Source organism: Ceratotherium simum, chromosome 5 (assembly GCF_057802395.1).
Source record: "Ceratotherium simum simum isolate JZ-2026a chromosome 5, ASM5780239v1, whole genome shotgun sequence".
Lineage (NCBI taxonomy): Eukaryota > Metazoa > Chordata > Mammalia > Perissodactyla > Rhinocerotidae > Ceratotherium > Ceratotherium simum.
Genome location: NC_141904.1, coordinates 38,174,108 through 38,186,932, shown reverse-complemented (window position 1 = coordinate 38,186,932; position 12,825 = coordinate 38,174,108).

Sequence of the window (12,825 nt, the reverse complement as noted above, 5' to 3'; positions counted from 1 at the left end):
TGAGCAAAGGGGAGGATGGAAGTAACTTGGAAATTCCCAAGCATCTGCGATCCAGCAGGATCCATTACAAGCACCAGGCAGGAGACCCTATCAGAAAGAAGCTGGAAGGCTAATGAACAATTCAAGTTTCCCCCACATCCTAACATTAGCTTGTGCCCAGCTTCCCATGTCTCTTCCCATGAGTTGTCTCCTTGTGAATCCCTAAGAGATTTTCTCCTATAAGACTTTAAGCTCTAAACAGAAAGGAAAGTTTCAATTAGGCAGCAACCTTGGTTCCCTTTTTGCTATGGCTGCCAGGAGTCTTAGCGGCAACATTTCCAGAGAGGGATATTCTGGTGTCTTCTATTGCCAGCTATGTTATAGAACAAAGGCTGGAAAACTAAAGCCCATGGGTCAAATCCAGTCTGTCACCTACTTTTGTAAATAGAGTCCTATGTAAACACCATCACACTCATTTGTTTATGAATTATCTATGATTGCTTTTGTGCTACAACAGCAGAGCTAGTGGTGACAACGGAGATCATATGGCCCACAAAGCCTGAATTATTTACTATCTAGCCCTTTACAAGAAAAATCTCCAAGTTCAAAATATCTACAAATTCTGGATAAAATATTCAAAATACAATTCTAAAGGAGGACTAAGATGGCAAGAAAATAAGTCAAAAATGACCAGAAAAAATGAACTCATAAAAGTAAGTAGGCACTTAAGTTAGTGATGATCCAGGGTCATTCTCTTCTCCCTGAAGATATAGGACCATCATACAGTGGGACCTACAATCAGCAACACACACAAACTGCTAGAGTGAAAACCTTACCAGGCAAACTAGCAAAGAACCTACTTTGCAAAGAATGATATTAAGGAAGTTTGCCTATCTTAGTCTTATCTCTGGGTAAAGGGAAAACAAGTCTCCCCTGAGAACTCATAACCACAATCCAACCCTCAGGCAAATTGGGGGCTGGAATTCACACTATCTATGTGGCGTGAAAACACCCAAGGCAAGAATTTAATTTAAACTAGTTGGGATCGGTAGTATCCCATGGTTTGGAAAAAGCCAATGCAAGTCCTCTCTGGAGAAATGCACCATGCATACATACAAGCCTTAAGAAATTTCCACTGATAATGTTTCAAGGAACATGAGCTCCTAATCAAAAATTACTTGACACATAAGAAAAATAAACCACTTAGAGGGAGGCAGCAAAGAGCAAAATCAGCTCCACAAACAACAGCAGAAATAATAATAGCAATAATAACTAACACTTGGATAAGTACTCTGTGCTAGGTACTCTTTTAAGAACTTTACATATATTTAATCTTTAATTCTCAAAACAATCCAAGAAGTAGCAATTACTTTTATCCCCATTTTCCAGATGAGGAAAGCAAAGCACAATGTCTTCAGATTTTGGAATGGTTAGAATTAGAATGGTTAGAATTAGAATCTAAAAAATATATATGTAATACATTTAAAGAAATAATCAATTGAGATTATACATCTCAAAAATGGCCAAGCATATTTGAAAGAAAGATTCAAAGAGAACTTATGGAAATAAAAAATATAATAAATGAAAACAAAAACTCAAAATTTAGGTTAAATAATAGATTAGACACAGTTGAAGCAAGAATTATTGAACTGGAAAAGGTCCCAGCATGAAAAAAGAATTACTCATCAGGAAGATGGATGCAAAAAATAATAACTATATATAGCACAGAGACAAAAGTGTGAATCAAAGTTTAAGAGACATAGAAAATAGAGTGATGAGATCTAAGACATGCCCGAGTGGAATTTTAAAAGGAGATAATGGGCTTGTAGATAGATAATATTTGAAGATATAATGGCTCAAAATTTTCCAGAATTGATGAAAGGCATGAGTTCCCTCACCCCTAATCTGAGTAGGATAATTGAAAAGAACCCCACACTGAGATACAGTGTAATGAATCTACCAAACACCAAGTAACAGACAAAGACAACGCCTTTATAGGTGCCCAGAGAAAAACAGTTTACCTCCAGAGTCATGGCACTTAAGGCTGATGGATGACTCCCAGCAGCAACAATGGAATCCATTTAAAGTGCTGAAGTAAAATAGTTGTCAACTGGGAATTTTATAACCATTAAGGTAAAAACTGGGTTAGTTTCCAACAGACCTTTACTAAAGGAACTTCTAAAGTATATACTTTAGAAAGAAGGAAAATTATTCAAACAGAAGATTGGAGATTTAACAAAGAATAGTGAGCAAAGAAAATGGTAAATCTAAAACTATTTAACTTATAAAACAATGATAACAATGCCCCATTTGTGTGATAAAATAGTACAAGATACAAAAAGCTATTAAGTAACAATATCATATAAATTCTGAGAGAATTTAGGAATTAAGTATTTTAAATTTGTTACATTTGGGGGGAAGAAGACAAAGTTGTTGATTGATTTTAGACTTTGTTAAATTAAATATGTAGTAAAAATTTCTAGAGTAACCAATTAAATAATATAAATAGAATGAAAACTTCCAAAATAATAGCAGAAAACTAAGGGAATAATAGGAGACAGAGGGAGACCTCCCGCAATCCAAAAGCAAAAGAAATTCAAAGCCAGACAAATGGGAAGTGTAAAGTAAAAGAATGGAAATAAATCCAAATATATCAATAATCATTATGAAAGGAAATGTACTAACCCTACCAGTTTAAAATAAGGATAATCAGAGTAGATAAAATTACACCTGAAACATGAAGGCAAAGAAATTTATAAAAACAACATATGGAGCAAATACCAGCACACAAAATAGTATCATGCAAAATAAAATTTAAAGTAAAAAGCATTATTAGTGATAAAGGAGGTCACTTCATAATGATAAAAAGACTTAATTCACCAGGAAAATATAACAGTTGCAAACTTATATGCACCTAAAAAACAGAGGCTCAGAATGAAAGCTCAAAACTCAACAGGAGTACCCAAATAATTAGACAATTCCATAACATGAGATTTTAAGACATCTATCCCCATAATTGACAACAAGTAGGAAAAAAAGTCAGAAGATTTAATGGACTTATGTGGATGCTACAGCTAAAACTGAAGAACATACATTGTTTTCAAGAATAGGATGGTTGGCAACTAGATAAAAGTACATCTAGGTTGGCAGTCAGACGGTAAGAGTAAGCCTATTTAAGAAGATGCTGAAAGTAATTTTGACAGATAATTATGGTGGCCAGAATTAAGATAAGGGAAATGGAGATGAGAAGAAGTGAATAATTTTAAGAAAGATCAAGGAAGAATATTCATAGAACTTGGTGATGGATTAAACATTGAGTGTGAGAGATGGAAGGAGGCAAGGAAGATATCCACTCTCTAGATTGAAAAAGTATGCAGATTTTTGTTTATTCTCTGAGTTAGGGATAATAGGAGAAGCAGGTCTGGGGTGGCAGGGGTACATTCCATATAGGATGTGATAATTTTGAGCTCCATAAGCCAAGTTTCAATAGGCAGTTGGTTTTCTGATCGAGGAATCAGAAGAAATACGTGGTTTAGAAATATTGTTTTGGGAATTGTTAGAACATGGATGTTAGTGGAAATATATGGAAAAGAGAATGTGATGCAGCAACATGTGTAGATTCTTTTTTTAAAAAATACAAAAATTAAAGGAATAGATGGAATAGAAGGCTATGTCAGTTATCTATGGTTACATAACAAATAACCCACAACTTAGTGACTTCTATTTACATATAGTTTTCGGTTTGACAGTTTGGGCTGGGTTCATTCAGGTGGTCTTTCTGCTTGTCTCACCTATGGTCATTCATATGGTTACAATGAATTGGTGACTCAAATTGACTGATTGATCTAAAATGGTCTCACTTGTCCAGTAATTGGCAGGCCAGTGTTTCTTGGTTCCCTTTCACGTGACCACTCCAGCAGGCTAGCTGCAGCTCATTTACACTGTGGGCTCAGAGTTCCAATTATAGTCAGAAAAGGACAAGCACCGATAATTTCTCTAAATCTTATTTGCTAACTTCCTTAAGCAAATCATGTGACCATGTCCAGATTCAATGGATGCAGAAATAAACTCCACCTCTTGATCGAGGATCAGCAAATTTGCATTGCATAGGGGCATGCACACTGGAATAGAAGAGATTATTGAAACCATTTTTGCAAGCTACCACAGAGATCCAGCAAAGAACAACTAAGCTGGAGAGTTGTATGCAGAAAGCCTGAGAGTATGTTGATGCATAATCCAAGGAAACAGAATTTGGAGAACAATAGAGTGGTTCTCCACGTCAAATGCTATAGAAGGGTCAAGTAAAATAAATCTGAAGAGAGGTCACAGGACTTTGCAACAAAGAGATTGCTAGTGCTTTTAGCAGGAACAGCTTTTTTTCACGTGTGGAACTAACCTTTATTTAAATAGGTAATGTGTTTTGTAATGGGTATGTTATTTTTTCCCTAGCTTTATTGAGGTATAATTGGTATACAAAAAAACCACACATTATTGAAATTGTATACAATTTGGTGAGTTTGGACATATGTGTACACTTGTGTTACCATCACCACAATCCTGATAATAAACATCTCCATCATCTCCAAAAGTTTCCTTGTGTCCCTTTGTTGTTTTCTTTCTTTCTCTCTTTCTTTCTTTCTTTCTTTCTGGCATAGTAAGAACACTTAACATGAAATCACACAATGGAATATAATCCAGCCTTAAAAAAAGAAGGAAATCAGGGGCCAGCCCTGTGGTGTAGTGGTTAAGTTTGCATGCTCCACTTTGGGGCCCCGGGGTTCACAGGTTCGGATCCCAGGCACAGACCTATGCATCGCTCATCAAGCCATGCTGTGGCAGGTGTCCCACATATAAAGTGGAGGAAGATGGGCACAGATGTTAGCTCAGGGCCAATCTTCCCCAGCAAAAAGAGGAGGATTGGCAACAGATGTTAGCTCAGGGCTACTCTTCCTCACAAAAAAAAATAAAAGAAGCAAATCTAACCTTTTGTGACAACGCGGATGGACCTGGAAGGCATTATTCTAAGTAAAATAAGTCAGTCACAGAAGGACAAAAACTCATAGATGCCTCTTATATGAGGCATAGAAGTAGACGATAGAACGGCGGTTACCAGGGGATGGGGGAGAGGGACATGGGGAGTAGGAACAGCTTTGAGATTGGTAAGAGCAGAACTGCAGAGGGTTAAGGAGGGAAGGGGAAGGGGGTAAATGCAGAGGATTCATTCAGTAAGCCAAGTCTTAAAGAAGAAGGAGGAGCAGGAGTATGTAGGACAACTGGTCCGTTTTGTTCCTTTCTACTGTGAGACATACATAAACCCAAGCATATTTAAGAGTTGGTAGGAGAGGCCAAGGGAGAGAAGAGTAGATGCAGACAGAGTAGAGACAGAGGATAGAGGACTGACCACTAGACAGGAAAGAGGAACACCTCCTCTGCTGTAACCAGAGGAAAGGTGAAAACCATCTTTCCGAAATATCAAGGTGACCAACAGCAAAGAAGGATGTGGCCGCACACCCGCTTCCCCACTGTCTTGTGCAGTAGCCCAGTGTGTGTCTTTTCCCCACAATTACAGCACAAATAGAATCTAGTCAATGGAGCATGAGTTTAGAATCAAAACTAATCTGGGTCCCAATCCTGACTTTTAACACTCAGGAACTGAGCAATCTTGGGAAAGTAATTTACCATTTCTGATCACCTGTTTTTCAATCCGTTCATGAAATCATGATACCAGACCCACAGTTTGTGAGGAACACATGCGATAACATACGTGAAGCTGGAACACACAGCTTCAGTTCTCTCCTCTCCTCTGCAGGCCCCACTCTCCCAGTGGATTGCACGGCATTAGAGAAATTACGACACATTTCTGAGTTCTAGTTTCTCCATCTATAGGAGTGCAGACTGGACTAGTGGACTTTCCAGGCTCCTTCAGGCTCTGATACTCTAAATATTTATAGGTCACAGAAATGGCTCCAGCCTATGACCTGCCAGGCACTCAAGAGGAGGGCAAGTTTACATGATGGCAGAGAGAAGGCCCAGAGCGGACAACCTGGAAGCCCTTGATAAACTTGAACAACACTGCTCACGCTTTAAATGAAGAGGCAGGAATCACAAAGCCTCGTGAAGAAAGGAGGCTAAGTAGTAACTTGATGGTGACCTTTCTGAGGGAAGTACTTTTCTAGAGGCTTGACAATCCCTCTCTGGAACTGGAAACATGACAGGCTAGCAAAGCCCATTCCTTCCTTCATTCAAATATTTACAAGTCCTATTATGTGCCAGTCACTCTGCTAGACACTGGGGATATAACAGTGATCAAAACAGGCAAAAATCATTGCTTTGAGCAGCTAACATTCTAATAAAATAGACATCATAAGGTCATAAGTGCTATAAAGAAAAAATAAAGTAGGAAAGAGAAGAGAGAGGGCCAGTGAAGGATGTAGATGTTATTTTAAATAGGATTTTCAGTAAAGGCAATGCTTAGGTTTACCTAAGCCTAAGAATGGGGAGGGCAATAGTCATGTGGCCATTTGGGGACAAGCAAACCAAGCAGAGGAAATAGTAAGTGCCAAGGCAGGAATGTGCCAGGTATGTCAAAACCCAATTCAGGTACAACACTTGTCATGGCCACATGCACATCATTATATAAGACTCCTCTCTAGATATTCATGTTGAGCTCAGTTAATATCATTAGAAATCAAATGGATTCAGGGTCCCATGACCCTCACCCCAGCTGTCTCCTTGCCGCACACAGCCATTGTCACGTGCAGTATGCCTGGATATCTACACTGAATTATTGAAAGCCCACGTAGCCTCTAGATATGGTCTTCTCAGCAGCCATACTTCTCTTCTTACTATGTGTTATTAGTTTCCTTTTCTTTTTTACAGGATGAAACTATTAGTTGGAAAATCTATTTTGTTCTGCTGGAAGCCCTTTTCTTCCTGGCACTATCCAAAACAGACTTTAAGATTAAAGCTTCTTTCTTCAGAGAATAAATTCTACAACTCAGCACTGCTATCCAGTCACCAGGATTATTTATCCTTACATAGCAACAACCCCATAACTTGCAGTTTCTCTCTCTCTCATTCTTTCTTATGCCCTCAATTTTATTTTTGCTCCTAGGTGACAAATTTTAGGCAATCTTCTGGAGCCAACAAGAAGCTAATTTTGAGATAAGGATGTAAAAGTGTTAAAAAGCCTTCATTATGAGTCCAGGGGTGTCTATTTAAAATGCTGGTGTTCTGTTATCCACGTGATGTAATTGAGAAGCTGTAAATCTGGAGTGGTGAATTTCGTGTCATTCTCACTGCACATTCTGAATAGATCAGCCCAAGGTGGCTAATTCCTGCCTCCATCAGAAACTGACATTTCTTTTCCATGGCTCTTCACAGTTTTCAAAACCTTTTCATATGCCTTCATTGACTGTCACATGGTTACCTCCCTCACCATTGACCATCTAATCACTAAATTCGATGGACAGTCTGGGTTTTCACTGACTTGTCCTCCCTGCAACATTTGAAGCTCTAAGCCACTCCTCCTCCCTGACACATTCTCTGTTGTGCCCTCAGTAATGTGATTCTATCCAGTTTCCCCCCATCACTCTTCTTGCTGGGCCTTGTTGGTAGATGTCTCTCTCTTGACACACTGAAATTTTGGTATTCCCCAGGGTTCTGTTCCAGCTCTCTTCACCATGAGATCTCTAAATCCTCTCATCGAGTCCCCTGCAAGGGTCCCCAAACAAGGCCTTCTGTCCTGAACATTCAGTCCCCACTGACCTGGCTCTGGGTCTCCAGTTGTCAGGAGGACCTGGGGCTCTCATAGATGCCTCAAACTCAACAAGTCAATAACCAAATCAGGTGCATTCTTTTGTAGCTTTTGCACATGAAGTTTGGTATTGACTTTCTTTCCTTCAGCCCCACTGTGGCCCCAACTCGTCCACTTCATAAGCTATTTCCTTTGCAAACTTTTGCTCAGACATTACGTTCTCTGTGATCCTTTCCAAGAGATCATCACTTTCTCTTTTGTGCTACTGCTGCAACTAACTGACATCTATTCCTGCATATACACATCATGCTGTCATTTTTTTCTTGCACTAGAACCTTGGAAGGCATCAATGGTTTTGTTTATCGATGTTTCTCCAGTGCCTAGCACAGCAGCTAAACAAATGTGTATTGAATAATAGAAGGAAGGAAGGAAGAAGGGAAGGAAGGAAGGAAGGAAGGAAGGAAGGAAGGAAGGAAGGAGAGAAGGAGGAAAGGAGTGGAAAGAAGGAAAGAGGGAAGGGAGGAAAAAACACTTTTTCTTCAAAACCGTTCTGATTTTACAGGTGGAAAAAACAGGTTCAGAGAAATGTAAAAACGCGCCCAGATGCCACAGCTAGAAGCTGCAATTCCCACACACAGATGCAGTCTTTGGTTTCAAATAACCAGCACTTTCCCCCTGTGCCACAGGAGCCTCAGCCACCACTTTTCCTTCAGTTGTCCTGGAAAATGGCGTGGGCAGGAAGTCATCAAAGCATTTCTCAGACAAATCCAGCAGGATTGAAGATGCCAGACGTACCAAATCCCATAACCGTTTCATAGTACACTTCCCAGGGGAATGAGTCATGAATTGAAAGGTGGTGAGCATGGCTCACTCCTACCACCACTGTCCCTGGCACTGTGGTCATGCCTTACCACTCTGAGCTCCTGTGATCCTCTGTCCTATGGAAGCACTCCCTCCAACGCCTGCCAAATGGCCAGACCCAGTGGGCATAAGGAAAGTACTGACAGTATCTGCCCACTAGAGCTTCCCTTGACAGTGGATAAGCCCAAGAGGATGACAATGAGGACCAGAAGGGGCAAAGGCGAGAAGGGCCTGGCTTTGTCCCCTCTCCTCACTGTGCTGCCCTCTCTGGCCTGCTGCCATGTGCATAATGTATCAGGTGAAGGATTGGCCAGGAGTCCCAACAAGCTCAACCCCTTGCTGCACATCCTGCGGATGGGGATCTTACCTCCTCAGTAGCAGGAAATGGCCACAAGGGCAGAGGAGCAGCACAGCAGGGTGTTGCCAGAGGGTAAAGGCTCTTTTAGAGCTCAGCACTGAGGGAGCTTCTCCCTCCCACCAGGGTCCTCCAGGCGTGAAAAGTTGTCTCTGTTTGGAGGTTGTGGCAGCAGAAGAGACACACAGCTCATCTCTCCCTTCAAGAAAGGGCTTGCCTTTTAGCTGCAAGGAGTGTGGTTATCTGACAGCTTCCAGCTGTAGCACTTTCTGATTCTACCTCCACTTTCGAGCTAAGGCCATGGTTTTCCAGGGCAACCCCCAGACACCGCGAGTGCGCTGGGACTTGGGCATTGTGATCCAATGCAGGACTCCTCTGGCGGGCAATCCTTGCTCAGCAGCGACTTTCTGGGTCAGCCAAGACTTTGTGAGATCTGCACTACAGTCTCCCTCCCCCTTTACTCTTTCACAGGCTTCATACGTTGACCCCAATAAACCTCTCGCACTCCTAACTCTGTCACAGCACCTGATTCCAGAAGAATCCAACTGACAAGGAAGTCTCTACTAGGTTCATGCCACTTACCTGCCCTCACCAGTGACTTTTATTCTCCTTTTTTCTATTTGTTGATGTTTTTACTCTGTTTGATGATATTGTTAACCTGTTTACTACTCTATATTCATCAGTTAGAGGTGGAGTGTGGCATAGTTGAGAAGAGATGTGATTTTCAAATGCAACTATTGATTTTGCTTACTAAAAGGGAAATGACTTCACTAAGAGTCATTGTTCAGACTAATGTTCCAACCTCAATACCCACTGTTTGGTGCCCAGTTGTCTGCATATATGAACACAGGCCTGAACTCTAAGGGCTACCCTTGCCCCGCTGCCACTTTTAAATTTTCTAATTGTCAATTCTTCTAACTCCCTTCTGAAAAAAGTGTATGGTTTAGGGCATTTAAATATTGATTCTTAAAATGATATATTACTGGCACAAACAAATAAGATTAAATATAAGAACAAGCGGGGTTTTTTTCCTTTCTTTCCAAAATGTAGTCTATTTTGCCTCTTTAATCTCGATACTACCTTGCTAGATAGAGACTTTCAATTCACAGTCCCTTCTCATGAGAGAATTCCTTTGGTGGTGGTGGGGGGGCGGGGTAAGAAAGTTGAAGGGAAGAAGGAAGATGCAAGGTATCCCATGGGTTAAGTCATAACCTGTCTTTGTAATGGATGCTATTGGGATTCTTCCCAGCATCTTTTCCAGCTATGCACCCATGCCCAGCTGATGTGAGTATTGGCTGCTTATGACTCACTGACCACCACTCCCTCTGAAGAATTGCTGTAGGCTGAACTGCAACTGCCTTGTCTCTACCCTGGGCTACAACTAGTGACTTACCAATGTAGGAGTACAAAGACTGGCCCGGTTACTTAAGAGTAAGCTCTTTCCTTCAGGCCAGTTCTTTGTCTCCCTTAAAATCTCCCTACAAAATAATGTCTGTGGTAATGGCCATCTTATTTGTGAGTCTGGTAAGAAAATGGGATTGAGTCTGCCTTAATCTACTTTAGGAGCAAGTTTAATTTATTAATTTATCCATTTAACATGTATTCATTAAGGGTGTACTCTCTACATAAGGCTAGGTACAGTAGGGATATCACACGGCTGTTGACCTCACTTTGTTGGAAGAGTGTGCCAGTTATCTGTTGCTGAATAACAAACAACCCCAAAACATTGTGGCTTAAAACAATGACATTCATTTTGCTCATGATTCTGCAGTTTGGGCAGGAGTTGGTGAGGACAGCTTATCTCTGCTCCACATAGAACCATCTGGAGCCGCTCAAAGGCTGGGGCTTCTCATGGGAAGATTCTCGTCCTCACAATTTGGTAGTTGATGCTGGCTGCCGGCTGATCCCTCCACTGGGGCTGTGATTGGAACTACTACTGACAGCCTTTCCTGTGGCCACGTGGCTCCCTCACAGCATGGTGACTGGTTCCAGGAGTACCACACAGAAGGTCTATCATTTTTTACGGCAGCCTCAGAAGTCTCAGAGCATCATTTCCACCATAGTCACTGGCTCACCCAGATTCAAAGAAAGAAAACATAGATTCCACTGTTCAGTGGAGGCATGTCTATATCACATTGTAAAAGATCATGTGAGATGAGAAATATACTGGTGCAGCCTAATTTGAAAAATACAATCTTCAACAAGGAGATGAGTTACATCCAAAGCCTGTTGATCCTGATAGTCACTGTCACAGGGCAATGGGAGTGTAAGCCATAAAGCTAGGGTGGGAATGAGCCCGGGGCAGTGGCTTGCCAGTGTGCTCAGCCTACCTGGACTACAGAGAGGGCCAGAGGGATGGTCATTTTCATAATACTCCTGAGGAGGTAGAACCCACTGGTGTGTCCATGTCTATCATGAGCTGCTTTCTCTCTGCTTCCCCACTGAGAGCAGAAATTGTAACAGCCAAGTGAGTTCACTGATTTCTTTCTTTTTTTTTTTTTTTTTTTTGATGTAGAACAAATACCAAGTAATATGAAATTTAATTAAGGATTCTTGAACAGACGAAAACCTGGACAAGGAAATTGAAAGCCCTTGTGAATTCTTATTATAGAGAGGCAGTCGAGGTTTTGCATTCCTCTAATGTCCAGGATTACCAAAGGGAGAGAATTTTTCATTAACCTTCATGTTTCTTCACTGAGCATATTTCTCTAATGAAATCAGAGTCACAAGGACCTATTTGGTCAGTCCTATTAGTCCTGATATCTAGACAGTAGGCAAGTGGCAGAGAAAATGGATGAGAAACGGCATTGTCCTCAGTGCCAACAGGCCTTGGGTCTTAGTTTTACCGTTTACTATCTGGATAACCCTGGGCAAGTTGCTTAACCTCTCTGAGCCACATTCAGCAAAGATTTATTGAGTGCCTATGTGAGTCAGGCAATGTTCTAGGTACTGAAGACCAGATAAAACAAAACAAATGACAAAACACGAAATCCCTGCCGTCAGAGAGCATATACTTTAGAGGGAGAATAAACAAAAAACAGACTATGTCAAGTGCTGATAAGTGCTATAAAGAAAATATAATACAGGATAAAAAGAACAAAGCATGATGCGAGTAGAGTAATATTAGTTGGGTTTCCCTTATAAGGACCTGAAGGAAAGTGGGGGGGAACCTCACAGATATCTAAAGAAAGAACATTCCATGAAGAAGAAATGAGTGTAAAAGACCTGAGGCTCCACTGTGCTTGTCATGTTTAAGGAACAGTGAGAAGGAACCTCAAGGAGGTCAGAGTGACGGGGGCAGATGGAATGGGGGGAGAGTGGGAAATGACACTGGGAACTAGAAGGGTGGCCAGGTCATGGAAGGCCTCATAAACCATCATAAGGACTGTGGGTTTATTGCGACTTATGTGGGGAGCCACTGGATGGCTTTGTGCAGAGGAGCGACACAATCAGACTTCAAGATGCCTTATGGATCACTCTGACCACTGTGTAAAGAACAGGGAGGCAAGGGTGGAAGCAGGGAGGCCAGTTAGGAGACTGTTAAGATAGTCCAAGTGAGAAATAGTTGTGGACCAAGGGGCAAGTAGAGAAGTGATGGAGGTAGTAAGAAGTGGTTTGATTCTAGTCGCATTCTGAATATAAGAGCTAAGAAACTGAGCTGATGGATTAGAGATAAAAACACCAATATGAGAAGGCTGTTATGAGACTAGAATGAAATATGTGTGCAAAGTGCCCTCCATACCACCATATTCTCGGCCCACCCCTGCCCCGCACTCCTACCATTTCTCACAAGTAAAGCTAAATCCCTGGAGAGCTCACACAATCTGTGGGGATGAGAAGAGGAAAGAGAAGGGAGAGGAAGTCCTTGCTTCAG